The 19,416-nt window shown below is 30.8% G+C and overlaps 1 long non-coding RNA gene across 1 annotated transcript; it reads left to right on the plus strand.

Moving 5' to 3' along the window:
- The first annotated feature begins 3,972 nt into the window (after positions 1–3,972).
- On the plus strand, positions 3,973–18,347 carry LOC143078012 (uncharacterized). The gene is made up of 3 exons (XR_012978993.1): positions 3,973–4,047; positions 13,775–14,007; positions 17,464–18,347. It is a non-coding gene; the product is annotated as an uncharacterized LOC143078012 (long non-coding RNA).
- The last annotated feature ends 1,069 nt before the right edge of the window (positions 18,348–19,416 follow it).

Raw genomic sequence — 19,416 nt, forward strand, 5'->3', positions numbered from 1 at the left:
ATTTCTATTTTTTCTGTTTGTTTTAAATGATATTTTTTCTCCAAGGAGTATTTGGAAAAGGGACAGGTAATGTTGATTTTTTTAAATTTCTAATTGTCTTTCACAACGGATCTGAGATACTACACAAACAAACAATTAACCTCAGCCTTTTTTCAGTGATGCATTTATGAGTGAATCGTTGTTTGAGTATAAAGACCAGTGGCAAATATTTCTGTCAGTGTGTACGTCCAATCGATTCACGAAGACCTTTTCAAATGAATTATGTGTTCGGCAATGATGATGGATGAGTCTTGATTAAGGGTTAATAAGGTTACGTAAAGTGTTTTTATAACAAACAAATATATATATCAAGTTTAGACAAATATTTCTTTGAAGAACTTTAGTAATAAGTGTTAAAAGTATCAATTTTATATAAAAAATGTTGTTTTTTTTAAATATACATGGGAAAATTAAAGTTCTGAATGCCTAGTTTTGTGTACACTTAACCTACACAAGGCCTACATCGACTATCGACTACTGAGAACATACTCACCCCTTCTCGTCCAATGAAAAGTCAGTTTTTACTCTCCAATTTTCATAGTACATGGTTTTCCATGCACTATGAAATGCTATACATGAATGACTTTTCATTATCAGTTAATTATTAAAGTGAACTCTTAATAGCTGCACTAACAAAGTACACAATCCCCTTAGGCATTTTCCTTGGGAAAAAGCCTACTGATTCAAGATGAAAGAGCAAAGATTAAAATAAAAACTTTTTGAATTTTGCAAAATTTCATGCATTTTCTAATGGTACACATATATAGAATACACAAAAAAAAATTTGTGGGGATAAATACAATCATATTTATTTAATTTGTATACCTTACATTTGACGGAATTATTTTCTTTTTCTTTCAAAAAAACACAATGCCAGACTGCTGATATATAAAGCAAAAGATTGTTTTCGGAGAAACACAATGCATTTAAATTTATCAATAAAAAGTAAGCATTTGCGGGTCTGAATTTAAATATTCATACAGAGAGTTTTATATTTATAAAAAAAACAAAATTCAAAAAGGGGATTTATGTAACATTGTGTTGCTTTTTAAAATAAAAAAAATCTAAAGAAATACAAGTATTAACTTTTACCTGAAGCAGAAGAAAAACAATTTATCCTTCACAAACTATGTCAGTGCTATTTCATTTCATCCATTGAAATGATCATTACCTATGTTTTATATTTAGTTCATTATAAAAAGTGAACTCTGATTTAGGTTTGAATATTACAATGGGAAAGGATAGTTTTGTAAGGTCACTCGAAAGTGTTAATATGTTCTGAATTGATCAGACAATACTTGGTCATGTTTTATGAAAATTTAAGCCCTTGGCTTCGCCTTGGGCTTAAATCATCATAAAACATGACCAAGTATTGTCTAACCTATAAATATAGACAAAACATGATTTAAACTACATGTAAACATTGCGTTTTATCAATGGGAACGTAATTATGTTTAGTTTATGTGTGAGTTACACTAACACAACACCGAGTTTAGTTCAATGTGAACACGGCCATAGATGACTAGGTAATTGTATGTCCTTGTAAAAACAGCTCAACTCAACCCTTTCAGTTGACCTTGACTTTATAGTGAATTCGTCTAAATGTACAACAGCCATGGTTATTACAATGCAGATTCACGTTTCCATATTGTTTGCCTTCATATGGTTTAAATATTTTTACTATTTGCGGTAAGACGTTCTTAGTTTTTTTTTGGTCCTCAATGCTCTTTAAACTTGTCCTTTATTTTGTCTTTTTACCTTTTTTATTCGAGCGTCACTGATTAGTCTTTTGTAGAAGAAACACGCGTCTAGTGCATGTACAAAATTTCAATTCTGTTTTCTATGATGAGTTTATTTGGTCTCAAATAACACTAATGTGTTACTAAATATTTCTTCGAAAAAATGTTCAACGAAATTTAGATAAACGGGTTATCTTCAATCAGATTGAAATAGTTACGCCTGAAGTTGGCATGAATAAAACAGTAATTGAAGAGAAGTGCATCATTAGTCTAACCTAATTTAAATGGTAAAACTATTCATACAGTTGACAAAACTAAAGACATACTTACTTAAATGAACTGCTCTAAAGATGTAACCCAAAATGTTCAAAGTTTCATATGTGCAAATGTACACGGAAATGAAAATTATAGGGAACTATATTTCAGAGTGTATACAGTGTGTAGATTAAGTACATGTGATACTTTCTGTTAAAGAGGCCAGTGTCTTTGGAAAGATTTAAAACAATAGTTCCAATATTTTCAAAAAAAAAATGAAAATAACAATCAATAAGTTCATGCGTTCGAATCTTTTGTGGATTTACGTTCATCGGGAACGCGCAAAGCCACTTATTTGAAAGCTATTATGTATAAAAACCGAAACAGTTAAGGAGATATTCGACAAGAACTTATATATCTAATATAGATTTTGTTCTTTTTATTATATGGGAAAATATAAGATTTCTTCTGTGCTCATTTGTATTGTGATAATAACTATAATATATTTACAGGACATTTTAAGAGAAAAAAAATGGTCAGTTGAACATGTTTTTGTGGAAAGCCAAACCTCGCACTTTTATGGCAGTGTTCAATAAAACGCAAAAAGGACAACATTACACGGCAAGACTACAGTACAAATAAATGCGAGAACATGCAGGGCAGAGAAATATACAAATAAACAATACAATAATACATTTAGACATGCTAATATTTATCAAATTATTAATTGATATTCATGTCAACACCAAAGTGCTGACTAACCACATAATTAAAAAGGAAACGTTAAACAACACGGGGCAGCACATAAAAACAGCACAACATTACCAAAACACTATTCACTTACATGGACTAGCACTAGGATTTCCGTAATTAACATTGCCTTGTGTCTATTTATGTTAATGTGTGTTTCGTACTGATCTATTAAGTTACTTCTAAGCAATTGGCATCTGAATAACTGATACAAAACTGTCTCAGGGTAAGAGGATGTAGAGCGCTAACAAAAATATTACACATTAAAAGTCTTTATAAACCTCTAATGGGCTCCAAAGTTTTAAAAGCATTAAATTTAGTGGTTGGTATTGGTTTTTCACTTAAATGGTTTCATATCTTTATAGCCGACTATACGGTATGGTGTTTTCTCGTTTTGGAAGGTTAAAATTGCCTATAATTGCTAACATCAATTGCATTTGTACTTTAGGGTGGATAGCTAACTCTATTGGCAATTATACCACTCCTCCTTATTTTTGTTTATGTTGAAATATTTGATTTTTTTTAGATATTTGCTTTGTTATCAAGATGCCTGGGAGTTTCCTCTTTCGAATTGTTTCATAATATTTTAAGAATAGCAGGATATTCGTTTGTTATTGTATAATGCTATTAGAACAGCAGAAAAATCTTATAAAATTTAACTTATGTTCAAATGACCTGTCAATGTAAATATCATGAACCGCGAAGAAAAGCAGCACTATTGATGCAAGAGTCTGCATTAATTCTTTTTACGTCGAAAACGTTTCACATTCGACTAATCATATAACATGATTAGGGTTAATATGATTTTACTTTAACTTTAAGTTATAATTGTATACTGAAACGAAGCATCTTTATTTTTCCAATGAATTGCAAAATAATTAACTGTGATAGTTAAAGTATTATAGTTTTACATGTTGTTATTTTATATTTAAAAAAATTAAATTTTTGATCCTCTAGATTAATTTTTATTTCTATATGTTATTATTAAACAGAAAACGTGATTAAAACTTAGTGTAAATAAAGCTTTGATAAGAATTTAATGTAAATATAAAATTGTGTCTCAAAAGTCAATTGTATGGCTGGGTATTGATTGAATGTTTTAACTGGTGATATAAATATGTTGTGTTCTTTATTATGTCGATCAATATGTGATACTATAATAAAATAAACTTATCTTTTATCTTACCTCTTTTTACATTTGCCACGATTAGTTTCACATATTAAAGGAGCTAATGGTAGATTGTAACCTACAGAAGAATCAAAGGTAGAGTAGCAAATCAGTTATTTTATCTACTTCTCAACCAACACGCTAATAATAATTAGTAGCATTGTATTATAGAAGCTACAATGTAGATCAATCGACTATAGACATGGCTCTTTATTTGAACACTATTCTACTTTCGATTCCGATATTTCGATTGTTAAAGAATGTCTATGACTATATCATGTATATAATAAACTTATATTGGAATAAACTTGCAATGACGAGTTTAATAGCATATCAATTAAAAACAAGAAAGTAAGAAAGAAAGATTGACAACATATACACATTCGTATTGAACATTGTTAAATGATTTATGAAAAATTACAGACACACAAATTGTGAGAGAGAGATCATGGTGAAAGAAAGATAACTCAAATTTATATAATGTCCTTGAAACTTACAGTTATTTTGATAAATTTATTTTCCAATATTTTTACTTGTTCCAAAACTTTTGTTCGGGTATTTGCAAACAAATCTCTGAATTGATTATTCTCTATTTTGGATTTAAAAAAAAAATAGACTATGTTTCCTGCTGCAGCATATAGAGGATATTCCAACATAATATGGAGCGCGTCCTTAATCATGCTCACATCACAATATTTTCAAGCCTATCACATCTAGGAATATATTCCATTTAGCTGAAGATTTCAACCTCCGTTAATGACGGCCAGTTTAATTTTTTAATTTATGATTACTCAATCTCAATCTTTAAGTATTTGATATTGATCAGTATGTGTACGGGATGAATAGGTATCTGTAACAATTGAGAGTTTGAATATAAAATATTAATTATGCCTTTAATATGTAAATAGGAACATTACATCTTTCAAGTTCTCGACAAAGCAGTTTCTGAGACTTAAAGTAATTTCTTCAATTCAGGTTTACTTCAATTTAAACATTTGGTCAGATCAATGTTTAATTTTTCAACGTAAAAAGTAAAATAAAAAAAATACTGAACTCCGAGGAAAATTCAAAGTAGAAAGCCCTAATCAAATGGCAGAATTATAAGCTCCAACACATAAATCAAATGGATTACAGCTGTAATATTCCTGACCTAATACATGCATTTTCTTACGAAGAAAAGGGTGGATTGAATCTGGTTTTATAGCTAGCTGAACCTCTCACTTGTATGACAGTCGCAACTTATTCAGTTATATTTACAACGATGCGTGAACAAAACAGACATAAAAGGTAAAAATGTCAAAATAGGGACACAGCAGTCATTACAGTCATTACTCTGTCACAATCTCAATAAGAACAAAAAACAAACACATATTTAACAATGAAGCACGAACAGCATTAATCAAATTTCACAACCACATTCATTGCTTACCTATATATGTATTTTATATCAACCCATAACGGATTGAAATATTTGAAGTCCTGTGACCTCAACTTCAACTCTAGTGCAGGGTCGTGTGTTTGACGTCAGAATATAAACGTCACACAGGAAGAAATATAAAATAATGTTGTCGTTCAATATTTTCAAAATTATCATTTCACATTGTTAGAACTGATTTCAGAAAAAGACCGAAATTTAAAATTATCCAGAAGTTCTTTACAAATGACAGTTTAAATATAAAACATGAAGTTTGCCTTTTTTATGTAGATAGGCACCTTACATCCTTCCAGTTCTCGACAAAGTGGTTTCTAAGACAAATTTAAAGTGATTTCTTCAATTTGGTCTGATCGATGTTTAATATCTCAACGTAAAAAGAACAATCACAAAATGTCTGAACTCCGAGAAAATTCAAAAAGGAAAGTTCCTAATCAAATAGAAAAATCAAAAGCCCAAACACATCAATCGAATGAATATACCTAAATTGGTACTGGCATTTTCTTATGTAGAAAATGGTGAGTCCAATCCGGTTTTATAGCTAGCTAAACCTTTCACTTGTATGAATTATTCTACTTAAAACAGTTTAAATAAAGAGGAAATTCTGTCCCCCATCGATTTAAAGAAAGTGATTTATTTCGAGATTTTTCAAAATGGCGGATGATTTGGAAATTGATTTTAGTCATCGCGTATTTCGAGCAGAATATGTGCTTTTTCTGTCATTTTTTTTTATTGCTTTTTCGATATGATTGATTTTATAATTTCTTGATGATAAATAGATTATTTTAAGTGTGAAGTGTAAACAAAAATACAAGCATATTCATTGTGACAGATATTCAAGAAATACTGTTCCTATATAAAAAAAAAAACTGAAATTTATGATAAAATTATTTTTCATTAAATTTCCTTTTTTTAAATATTTTCTCTGATTTATGTTTAACTTATTTTAATTCGGAAACATATATAATAATGTATTGCTTTTAGAAAAAAAAATGTTTCGTCTCAAAAGAAAAATGTAATGCCCAACAATTATTATAGATAAATATTCTGTATTGATATACCTCAGTTTAAAACTGAATAAACGAATGGTACACATATATACATAAATAGACTAAATGCATGTGTGGAATACTACATGTAAGGTACATAGTTTAACTAGGAGGGAATACTTTCACATTAATGATTTTAATAAATTTTCACAGTTGTAACGCTCGGTTCACTGATTCATCTAATATATCGTGTCTGGAATATAGAGCTGATTGTTTTAGTCACATTTCAAATTTTAAAACAAAATGCATCAGATCACCAATCAATGCAGTTTCACTTTATTGTATGTGTATAATTTTAATTATGAAAGAATATAACAATTTAAATGGATATAAGTCATAATATATTTGGTATGAGTTGGTAAAATTACGAGTTAGTAATGATAGCGTTTGGGTACGAGTAAGCAAAGGTCCGAGTTGACAAGGCTCCACAGCGACCTCGTGTGAATATAGCGAAACTATTTCCTTCTATACTTGTCAAACTTCTTGATTTGTAACTTGCAGTATTTCTTTAGAAAAAAGTAAAATTACAAAAATACTGAACTTAGAGGAAAATTTATTTGGAAAGTCCATAATCACATGGCAAAATCAAATAACAAAACACATCAAAAACGAATGGACAAGAATGTCATATTCCTGAATTGGTACAGGCATTTTCAAATGTAGAAAATGGTGGATTAAACCTGGTTTTATAGCGCTAACCCTCTCACTTTGATGACAGTCTCATCAAATTTCGTTATATTAACAATGATGCGTGAACTAAACAGACATTTGTTTATGTTATTTATACGTGTTTCTCGTTTCTCATTTTTTTTTTAATTTTATATAGATTAGACCGTTGGTTTTCCCGTTTGAATAGTTTTACTAGTAATTTTGGGGCCCTTTATAGCTTGTTGTTCGGTGTGAGCCAAGGCTCAGTGTTGAAGGCCGTGCATTGACCTATAATGGTTTACTTTTTTAAATTGTTATTTGGAAGGAGAGTTGTCTCATTGGCACTCACACCACATCTTCCTATATCTATATAGATAAAATAGTCAAAATACGGGTACAGCAGTCATCATCGTGTAACAATTAAAAGGAACAATTTAACAGAACACAAACACATCTATCTACAAATATATTTATTGATTCGCGTTTCTGACGTCAGAAAATTGTATACGTCACATGTATTTGTCGTTCAATGTATATACAAACAAATTTAAAATTTCACATCGGCAATGTAAGAATACAGGGTTAAACAAGAGGCTGTCACAACGACAGCAAACCGGATTTATTAACATTTATTTGTGTCCTGGCAATATCACAAGAACCATAACTGATGAATGCTGAAAGTGAAAATCGTCAATATCAAATTTGACCTCCATTTTATAGTTAGTATCAACATATTAAAATTTGAAAAGCTTAGATTGAATGGTTCATTAGTAAATGCAACAACGTGAATGGAAACACCATTTTACGATATTTCAAGAACCATAACTCCTGAACGGTAAAAGTCAAAATCGTCATTATTGAACTTGACCTCTATTTTGTCATCAGTAACAACAAATAAAAATTTCAAAAGCTTTGGTTGAATGGTTTATGAGAAAATGCACGGACACGACTGGAAACACTATTTTTCAAACTTTCAAGAACCATAACTCCTGAACGGTAAAAGTCAAAATCGTCATTATTAAACTTGACCTCCATTTTGTCATCAGTAACAATATATTAAAATTTGGGAAGCTTTGGTAGAACAGTTCATGCGTAAATGCATGGACACGACTGGAAACTCCATTTTTCAAACTTTCAAGAACCATTACTCCTCAACCGTAAAAGTCAAAATCGTCATTATTGAACTTGACCTCCATTTTGTCATCGGTAACAACATATTAAAATTTGGGAAGCTTTGGTAGAACAGTTCATGCGTAAATGCACGGACACGACTGGAAACTCAATTTTTCAATCTTTCAAGAACCATAACTCCTGAACGGTAAAAGTCAAAATCGCCATTATTGAACTTGACCTTCATTTAGTTGTCAGTAACAACATATTAAAATTTTAAAAGCTTTGGTTGAACGGTTCATGAGTTAATGCACGGACAACATTTGATTGCCGCCCGTCCGCCCGCCCGGTAGCCCGCCCGCCCGGCCGCCCGGTCGCCCGCCCGGCCGCCCGGTCGCCCGCCGTACATCCCCAAATCAATAACCGACATTTTTGTCACAAAAATCCGGTTAAAAATCAAAAGTATATAAGAATTAATTTCAGAAATAGACCGAGATTGGAAATAGTACAAAAGTTGTATAGAATTTATAAAAATTCACAGATAGTTCATAATGATTCCACTACGCGATTGAATAGAAACAAACTTTTTATTGGTTGGCAGTGGCAACAATTACACTGACGCGATCTCCCACGTGTTGCAAACAAAGTAATTACATTTAACAAAATAAGAAATGAAGAAATTCATGTTACGAATGAATAAAATACATGTTACAAATTAAGAATTTACATTTACAAATTAAGAATTGCATTTCACAAATTAAGAATTGTATAATTATGGCGGATTTTCCCTTCCATATGGCATATCCTTAAATACTAAAAATTTACATACTATGTAGTATTGAACATAAAAAAAAACCAGAAGGTTAACGTACATATATGTAGGACTCTAAAGTGTGATGGGGACGCTAAAGTACGATGGTCACGCTAAAGTGCGATGGTCTACGCTAAAGTGCGATTCGTCCATACGCTAAAGTCCGATGTTCTTCGAAAGTACAGACGAAAGAAACGTACATGGATTATGACGTTAACAGTCGTTTATACAAACTAAAAATGAACACGCCGGAAGACAACTAACAAATATTTGATTCATAAGAACTTCAAGTTTTCATTCAAATGTCTAGTTTGTACATTGTAGGAAAATATAAAATGGATGTATAGTCGCTACAAAAAACGGAGAACATAAAGCTCGGCAAACATCGCTTTTCCCTCTTATTTAAATTACACAAATAAATGTTACATATTCCGACAATAATCGAATTTTGTATCTGTAATGTAAAAAGAACGATTGTAAGAGGATGTGTTCCCATTAGTGTAACGGCAATCTACACCAGTTATCCAAATATTCAATACGCTCTTCATTTTACATAAAATATAATATTTTGCGACACATAAATAACCTTTTTAGCAATTGTTCCGTTCTTTGGTCAGTCTTTTTAATTTAGAAACAATCACTTTAGCCTATCGGTAAATTATGAAGCCTATCATATATGTTATACCTTAGCATACTAGCTTTTGCTAAAAAAAAAAAAACTATGTTTAAACCTCGATGTTTTGATCCCTCTAATTTTAACTTTTTGTTTCATCGCACTTTAGCGTGATATACCATCGTACTTTCGCGAACAAACAACAATAGCACTTTAGCGTGAGACACCATCGTATTTTAGAGTAGACCATCGCACTTAAGCATGACCATCGCACTTTAGAGTGCCATTGGCGATTGCCAAATAAAATTGATCACAAGATGTAACAAAATAGATCTTAATATAAATTTAATACTAAACAAAAAAACAATTTAACTTGTGGCCACGATGTTATGCCACAAACATACGGTGTCAATATTTTTTAGTACACCAGATCCGGATTTCGACAATAAATGTCTCTTCAGTGAAGTTAGGGATCGAAACGGTATTTGGAAGGCCAAATAAAAAGTACCCTCATTTTTAGAAAAAAATACCCTCATTTTTAGATAGACTCTTGAATTTTTAGAATCAATATAGGATGAACGGATCATATAAACCGGAAGGAAAATATGATACAAGCCCAAACGAAAAAATATAAACGAATCTAAATTGTAAACTGCGTTCAAACCTATGATTGAGTTGGATAAAAACCGTAATTTTTATACGTGTGCATGTAAAACAAATGTCGTTGTCGAAGGGTCTAAAAACAGCACAAACAACATTTTCCAAAAGACCAAAAAAGTGAAAAAGTATATTGAAACAAAACGCATTTGACTAACAGGTCGAACAACTGATGTTCTTTAACCCTGCTGACTGCCATTGGCGATTGCCAAATAAAATTGATCACAAGATGTAACAAAATGGATCTTAATATAAATTTAATACTAAACAGAAAAAAAATTTAACTTGTGGCCACGATGTTATGCCACAAACATACGGTGATATATATATATATATTTAAAAATATTAATTTATCGTTTTTTATTTATAAAAACAAATATACAGTTATTTTTAATGTACATAAAAACTGCTATGGATTAATTTTATTCCCTACCATTTATTGATCACTGTATTCTTGTCTGAGGTTTATTCAGTTCTTTATGTTATTCTTTTTTTTTGTATTTTTTAGTCGTTTTATTTGCAGTTTTTTAGCATAACTTTTCAACGTCTTATCCACTAACCTCTCTCCATCGATTTCATTGTTCTTGATAAAGTAAAATAACAAATATATCGAACTCTAAGGAAAATTCAAATCGAAAGGCCGTTATCAAATAGCAAAATGCATTATATGGTTATACATTTTGTTATAATAAAACACCCATGCAACCACGCATCCCATATATTGCATGATAGGACCCATTTTGTTATAATAAACCACTCATGCAACCACACATTCAATATAGCATGATAGGACCAATTTTGTTATTATAGACCACCTATGGAACCTGGCATCCCATGTTGTATGTTAGGATCCTATATAACAAAATGCTATTCCTTCAACCAAAATACGTTATCAATATCAAGACTTTACACCGTTTTTGCTATTTTAAATATACAAAACTAAGTTGCCTATAATTAACATTACTAATTCCAGTGCTTATACTGTTAAGGTTGCAGTCTTGTAATTGACTGCTCCATAGGCTTACATTCAAACAGCTGATCTTTGAAAAAAGTGGGTCATGCCACGAAGAATAAAACGTTACGTATTTCTGAAGTCAAAACAATTTGTTTTCTACTTTCTGTTTGCTGTTTTTACTAGGCCGCACCACTTCCAAGATATCCTTTCACTTTCCTGGATTGACATCCCCAAAAGATAGAAGATTTTTTTAAAGTCCATATATATGTTTCAATTCAGTATAAACCCATAATCAAACAAAAAATATTGAGTTCATGAAAAAAATCAGAAAAAAATGCCCTATTTTGTTTCCCTCCATATTTTGACATGCACCGGAAACTGGAGTTGTGATACAAGACTTGTACCTTAAAGCATTTTTCCGTTTGCAAATCGCCAAACTACTGGCTTAATTTAGCAAGGTATTCTTTTATTGTTGTGTTTGAGCATTTGATGTAGGCATTTGAATTTTCCTGGTTTTTGTTTATTTACTTTTGGCTCACGTGAATTTCACATGAAGTTCACGAGTGTCTCACGTGAGATTAAAATAAAAAATAGTTCTCTTGAGTTTCAGTAAAAGGTCGTTTGGTGTGAAATTCAGGAAAATGACAGTTGTTATCTCTTCGCTTGATGTGTTTGAACTTTTGATTTTTCCATTTGCTTTGGTACTTTCCTTTTATGATTTTCTTCTGAGTTCAGTATTTTTGTTATTTTACATTATCGTGAACTACAAGTATGTGAAAACCTGGTTTAACCCATCTATTTGTTCGAAAAATAATTGTACCAATTTAGGAACATGTTAGTTGTTTTTCAGTCCTTCTGTTGGTTGATAACGTTTGATTTGGTCAGTTTTCATGAACTTCTCCGCTTTAAGAATTGGCCTTGGGTTGTAGTAGGATTTAAGAATCAAATCTCTCATATTGATTTAAATATTTTCGTATTTTTTTATTTACTGAAAACTTATTAACCATATATGTTTATTGTAAAATAGTTCAAATTTCATATTTCTACACATAAGTTTGATAAACTACATTTTTAAATGAACTTTGAATCTATGTGTATCAGGTATAACACGGTGGATGCCACATGTGGAGCAGGATCTGCTTAAACTTTCCGAGCACCTGGGATCACCCCCAGTTATTAGTGCAGTTCGTGTTGCTTATTCTTCGGTTTTCTTTGTTGTGTCATGTAGTACTAATGTGTACTATTGTTTGTCTGTTTGTCTTTTTCATTTTAGCCATGGAGTTGTCAGTTTATTTTCGATTTATGAGTTTAACTGTCCCTCTGGTATCTTTCGCCCCTTATTTATATATATATTTATATATATGTTCCGGACCATACGAGTATTTGGACCATACGCGTATGGTCATGACCATATGGGTATATACTCATATGGTCCGACCGTACGCGTATGGTCGGGGTAATTAACATTCTGTTACAGTTTACTTTCAATACTTCTTAACTCTCTATGGGGTATGACCGTTCATTAAAAAGACGCTATCATATAGGTAATTTTATTATTATTTTATAATAAAAAGATTAGCTAAAGAAAAAAAAGAAGTTTCACAAAGTTAATTTTACTTAATTGTCAAAACTATGATAAACACATTTTCTACCGATGGTCATTACCGATGGTCATTACCGATTTGTTATTACGAGTGAATGGCACTATGAATATGTCGACTTAAATAATTAGATTTCAAAAATTTCTTTATGAACTGTTACACAAAAAGTCACTGGAAGATAACATGGTTTATTTAAAATGTCTTGTGAATATTGTGTATTGCAGTAATTTTTAGGAAATTTTAGATCTAGAACTTTTTAAAAACACCATAGACATCAAAATGACCAAAGACCTCGGTATCACTGTACACAGCTGCAAAAAGGCTAGCTTTTCACTCGCAAACAAAAGGTGTACATGAAAAGGGTCGTGCACAACCAAGACTTGCAAATGCAAAAAAGCCATGATACCGTGTGGAAGTAAATGTCACCCAAGCCTACATGTAAGAATGTAACTAGAGATGAAAACTAACTATGGTATCAATATTTGATTTTTACGTAGTTTTTGAATTATAAAATTAAGAAATTGTTACGTTACCATAATAGTTTTTTTAAATAAAGTTTTTGTATTATTGAAACGTTTATAATGTTATTTGAAATAAATACCTATATGGTCCAAATACTCATATGGTCCGGCCCGTTAATAACCAAACGAGTATTATACTCATATGGTCCGACCATACGCGTATGGTCGGACTATATGAGTATACGCATATGGTCATGACCATACGCGTATGGTCCAAATACTCATATGGTCGGAACATATACATCAAATGCGTATTCAGGAGGTGTGAATGGGTCAATTATCCACAGTCACTTCAATGAATTACCAATTCGTGCAAACTAACACATTAATTAACATTGTAGTTTGAATCTAGTTGCATCAATCATAATTTGGATTTTTAGATTTAAATACTACTGTGTAAAAATATAATTGTGTTTTTAATTTCAGTTTACAACATTAGGATTTATGTCGAGAATGCATCGAAGGACAAAAAAAAATTATTATGAATTTGATGAATCAGAGGTTGAAGAATGTGAATCATCAACAATTTCAAAACCTCGTCGATCACAATTGAACACAGTTCGATTGCAATTAGATCCTGGTTTAAAAACTTCAGGAATCAATGCTCCAGCTCCAAAGTGGTTCAATGAAAACCCTTTCTTGTTAGTTTTGCTGTTAGGGTAATTATACTTTAAATGATATATGAAAAAGTATTCTTTCATTCAGCGTTAATTTATTTAGTTTTTTTAACGCGTTCTTGAAGTTTACATAATATCCCATCGATTTCCAGTGGTATTCTACCCGCAGGTTGTAGTAAAAACGCATTCGAAAGGATTTATATATGTCTCTAACATATGTACAGAATTAAGTGATGAATCTGTGTACTCGTCTTTGAAATATCATTTATAACTTTACCGTTTTCTTTGTTCTGAAATACACACAAGAAATATCGGTTATTACATACACAACATTTTGACCTCTTAATGATAACAGAATGTACAGGTATAAAGCTTTAAAAGATCAAATAACATTTACTTTAAAAGATATTAAAGGGTGCAACTAGGTCAGTTTTAGAATTTTTTGTCAAATTTTTCGACTCTTTTTTTCCTACGATAACGGGTATAATAAACAAGAGGCTCTTAAAAGCCCGAGGCTCAACTGTATTTTGTTTGCTTGAATCTCTCATCAATGAGTATTTTTGCTTTTCAAAATATTTCAATGAAGGGCTTAAAAATGCCATTTCAATGTTCTTCGTGTCTGTCAAATTTTCCTGAAAGAAACGAAATGCACTTTACCCCTATGTTACCTTTTTAGTTATAATGGCTGTGTTTCTTGGCGTACAAGGAAAAAACATACAAAATGTTAAGGGCAATAAATTCTTAAGGGATCAATTGACATTTTTAGTCATATACACTTATTTGTAGATCTTACTTCGTTAAACGTTTTTGCTGTAAACAGTTTATCTGTGTCTATGATAATATTGAAGAATATAACCAAAAACTGCCAAAATTCCGTAAAGTTACTAATTTAGTAACTGCAACCCAATAATTAGTTATTCGATTTATCTGAACATTTGTAGATCTTTGTTTAAGATTTTGCTGTATCCAGCTAATCTTTATCTATGATAATATTCAAGATAATAACTAACAGCTTCAAAATTAATTTCCTTTCGGTTACCAATTTAGTGAAAGCAACCCAACAATGAGTTATTAGATTAATCTGACAATTTGCTGATTTTTCTATGTTTAACATGTTTGCTGTATACAGGTTATCCTTACCCATGACAATATTCAAGATTATAACCAAAAACTGCAAAACTTCCTTAAAAAGTACCAATTTGGTAACAGGAACCCAACAATTGGTTATCAGCTTCATCTGAAATTTCAGAGATGATAGAACTTTACTCAATGAACACTTTTACTCATTGTCAGATTTGCTTTATATGTTTTAGTTTCTTAGATATAAACCAAAATGCATTTTACCTTTATGTTCTATTTTTCTATCCATGGCAGACATGTCTAAAAAAAATCTTACAATAAAAGCCTTCAATATGTTTTTTTTTTAATTGTAATCTTATAAAACATTTAGTTAAAAAACTGTAGGTGATGAATAATTATTGCATAATGATGTAAATATGTTGATAGATAGTTACGCAAGCATATTAGCGCAATACATTTTGTTTTCATTTTTTTCTTCCTATCGTTGCGTTATAACGCAAACCGTTGCAAAATAACGCAAACATTTGCGTAATAATGCAAACCATTGCGTAATAACGCAAACACTAGTGATATAATGCAAACCTTTGCGTTAAACGCAAACATTTGCGTCATAACTCAAACCTTCATTCACATGTCATAAAATGTTTTGAAACTACAGCAGCAGCTTTATTTAGGATTAAGAGGTAATTTCTGATGAAAAGTTTTGAAAATATATTTATTCTCAGTTTGTTTCTAATGAAAGAAGTAATTAGTGTTTAGACCCCTACCGTTGAAGTCAACGATAACTTTAGTTTTGCACTACGTCCGTCCGTCTGTCTGTCTGTCTGTCTGTCTGTCCATCCGTAAGTCTGGCAAATCACTTTTCCACACTTTTTTCTTCGTTCTTGAAGCTATTGATTTTATATTGGTAAAATAGTTTTATCAGAACAAGTTATAGATCACGTTCCAATGTTGGTTTATCCGTCAGTCTGGCAAATCAGTTTTCAACACGTTTTTCTTCGTTCTTGAAGATATTGATTTTATATTTATAAAATAGTGTTATCATAACAAGTTATAGATCACGTTCCAATTTTGTTCTTGTCTGAAGGTTTAGTCCAGAGTTATGGTCCATAAAAAATATCCATATTTACTAAAAGTTATACAATATTTCTATACACAGAGAGATTACTCATTTTCTAAAAGCAATTCTTTAGTAAATTGTTTGAAAAATTTGTGCCAGGTTTGTTTGTTTTTTGGATAAACTGAATGCTATATATGTACATGTATGTATAAAAAAATATTAAGTGAAATCCTTTTTAGATATTAAGGTATTTATTTCATTACATTACATTGTGTAGATAAAAGTTGTTGACTTTTTAAAGACAAATTACAAATCTATATTAGTTTGTGACAAAGGGAAAAAAAAATTTGAACTATTAAATACATTTGATTATAATTTGCAAAAAGATATACATTGTATTACATCATATCTAATTTCAGAGAACTATTAATCATATCCAATGTTTAGATTGTTTTTTATTTTCTTATTTTATCATCATGCTTGAAGATATTGATTGATAATTGGTTTATAGTTTTATACAGATCATGTTCAAATTTTTGTTTTGGTCTGATAATTTTGTGTATGTTCAATGGTCCTTTGACTTGAAAAATGCACTCATATAATCAGTTTTTCACACTGTTTTTAGTCATGCTGAATTATAATGACTCATTATTTTCTTTTTGTTTACACCATGATTTGAGGTAAGCTGTATTGGACCCGACACTCGAAAAGTTGATATCCAATATAGCTGAGCCTGATCGAGAATCCATAACAGGGCCAATACAGTAACAGCCAGTTCATACCACTTATATTAAATGAAACTTACCGTGAACATAGTGAATAAGATTTCTACATATCTGAACTCTTGAGAAATTGTCTTTTCGCATATTTCATGTCAATGGATTTTTGTCAACATTTTTAGATGAAATTTCTGATGTCTCGTCCAAGGAATCAATATTTTGCTATTACAATTTATTTTATCTAGTATATATAAAGTAGCTAAGAAGAATAAATCAGACAGCTTAACTATTCTTTCCCCTGGATCAACGGAAATGAAACAATGTCAATACATGTAATCGAAAGTCAAGTTAAGTAAGGCGTAAGAAAATTAAAACTGGAAGTGAACGTCCCGTATTGCCATTGGCCAATACAGCTTTTGCAGTATTGGCCCTGTTCCAAAAGCAATATTAACTCTTGATTCATATTAACAGTGGAACGTCATCAGTATTGCACATGCTAATTTATCTGTATTTATGAGGTATAAGGGCTAATTTGCTCATATCATTTAGTAATGAAATCTATTTTATGATTAGGCCAATTTGTCATCACATTTTACCTTTATCATGATCTAAGATATAATTCTTTTCACTTAATTTCAGAGTGTTGGTCATTTTTAGTGTATGCATAAATGTATGGACATTGTCAACTTATAAGAGTTTGGTAGAAAAAGTGAACCAGTTAGAGACAATTTCATTTGAAAAGTTTGCTGATGCAAAGTCTTATAGACCATCTTCAGTTAAAAGTATGGAAAAAAATGAAGAAAGAATAAAAGATGCAAGTAATGAAAAAGATGATATTCTTCTGTCTCTTGAAACTATGAGAAAAGATGTGTATGCACTTGAAAACATAATTACAAAACTTAATAAAACATTAAAAAAGGAAACGATGTATTTGGACTTTTTAGTTAAAGAGATTGAAACTGTAAAGACAGAACATGAAAATCTTAAAACATTTCATGGAGAAATAGAGATTGTAAGAAGGTCGGTTAAAAACTGTCTTTCTTTAAAAGATAATGTCAGTTTCATAGACGATACAATAAAAAAGATGAATACTCAAATGGAAAATTTAAATGAAGGGTCATCATTTATACAGCAAGAACACAACCGATTCAGTCAAAAGTTAAAGGAATTTGATGCTAAGTTGATAGAGGAAAATAATTTTTTGAATAAAAATTCCAAAGAAGTGGCACAGTTGAAAGTAACTATAGAGCAGTTAAATGTGACCTCTACAAAATAGCTAACTGTAGTGCCCAAATGGACATATGTAAAGAAACAGCTAATAGAATGAAAGGAATTATTGATGATGAGACCTACTTAAACAGTTAAATCAACACATTAAAAAAAGAAGTGGAAATTTTAAATACTAATATTTCAACCATCAATGGTGACTTAAAGGGAAACTCCGCAAAAAATTGAAAAATTGATATTTTGTTCTTGAAGCATAAAAAAACACATGTTCATCAATAAAAAAGTTTTATTCTGTATGTAAAGAGATCAAAATCGATTTTTGAAATTAATTATCAGTTCTTGGAAATCGCTATCTTGTCGGCATGTCCGATATAAAAAGAATCACGTGACTTTGGGTGATATCTATAAACCACAAAGAACAAACAGAATCGGGGATTACCGATCGTGCGTTATCGTATTGCCGTGGACTTCATACAGTGTTAAAATGTCTTGTCAAGTGTAGGGTTGATCTGTCAAACAAGGTTGTGACATAAGTGTACATAGTTTTCCCGATCACACAAAACAAGAAAGACATGGTTGTGCAGCCTTAAACTAATAGCAAAAAGTTTCATCTATAGCAAGCTTAAGTTGTTGTGTGAAGACCATTTTGAACAACCTTCTTTCAAGGGGGATTGGTAATTATATTCTTTTAATAACAAAATAGCCTAGCAGTGCTAATAGCTATAGTTATCAAATCCTTATATGATAAGATCTTGTTGATAAACAAATATATAGATTTGATGAGGAAGAAAAGCTTTCAATTATTAGAAAGACAAATGCAGTGTTCTTGTAACAATCAATGCTATACAAAAGATTCATTAGTATGCCTATTTTATTTAAAGTGCATTGATTTATATCAAGAATAGTTCCGTATATAGACAAGGTAATTTTTCAAATTAATAAAGTTATACTGTTATAAATAACATTTTGTTAATTATGTTATTCAACGGCTATTGACAGGGAGCGATGTAAGGAAGAGCTTTTAATAGCTTGAACATAATATGTTGATATGCAAATGTAATATAATATTTCCACTGCAAGGTCATAGAAATTTAAATACCGAAATATCGGACATTTCAATTTCTTTATCAAAAGAGTTGTTTTTAACTAACCTTTGAATGATATACGGAATCAATTCAGAACGGTCATTTATAAACTTTAAGACACTTTACAGTAAAATGTGTGACCCTATCTGGTATATTCGGTGAAAAATGTAAAGGTTTTGATTCCTTTTTAAATTTTATTTCGTTATCTTATAAATATATATTTTGGCTTCTTCCCGAATTGACAAAAGGTATGTCAGAATTATTGTTAGATGTAAATGTC

This window comes from Mytilus galloprovincialis, chromosome 6 (assembly GCF_965363235.1).
Source record: "Mytilus galloprovincialis chromosome 6, xbMytGall1.hap1.1, whole genome shotgun sequence".
NCBI lineage: Eukaryota > Metazoa > Mollusca > Bivalvia > Mytilida > Mytilidae > Mytilus > Mytilus galloprovincialis.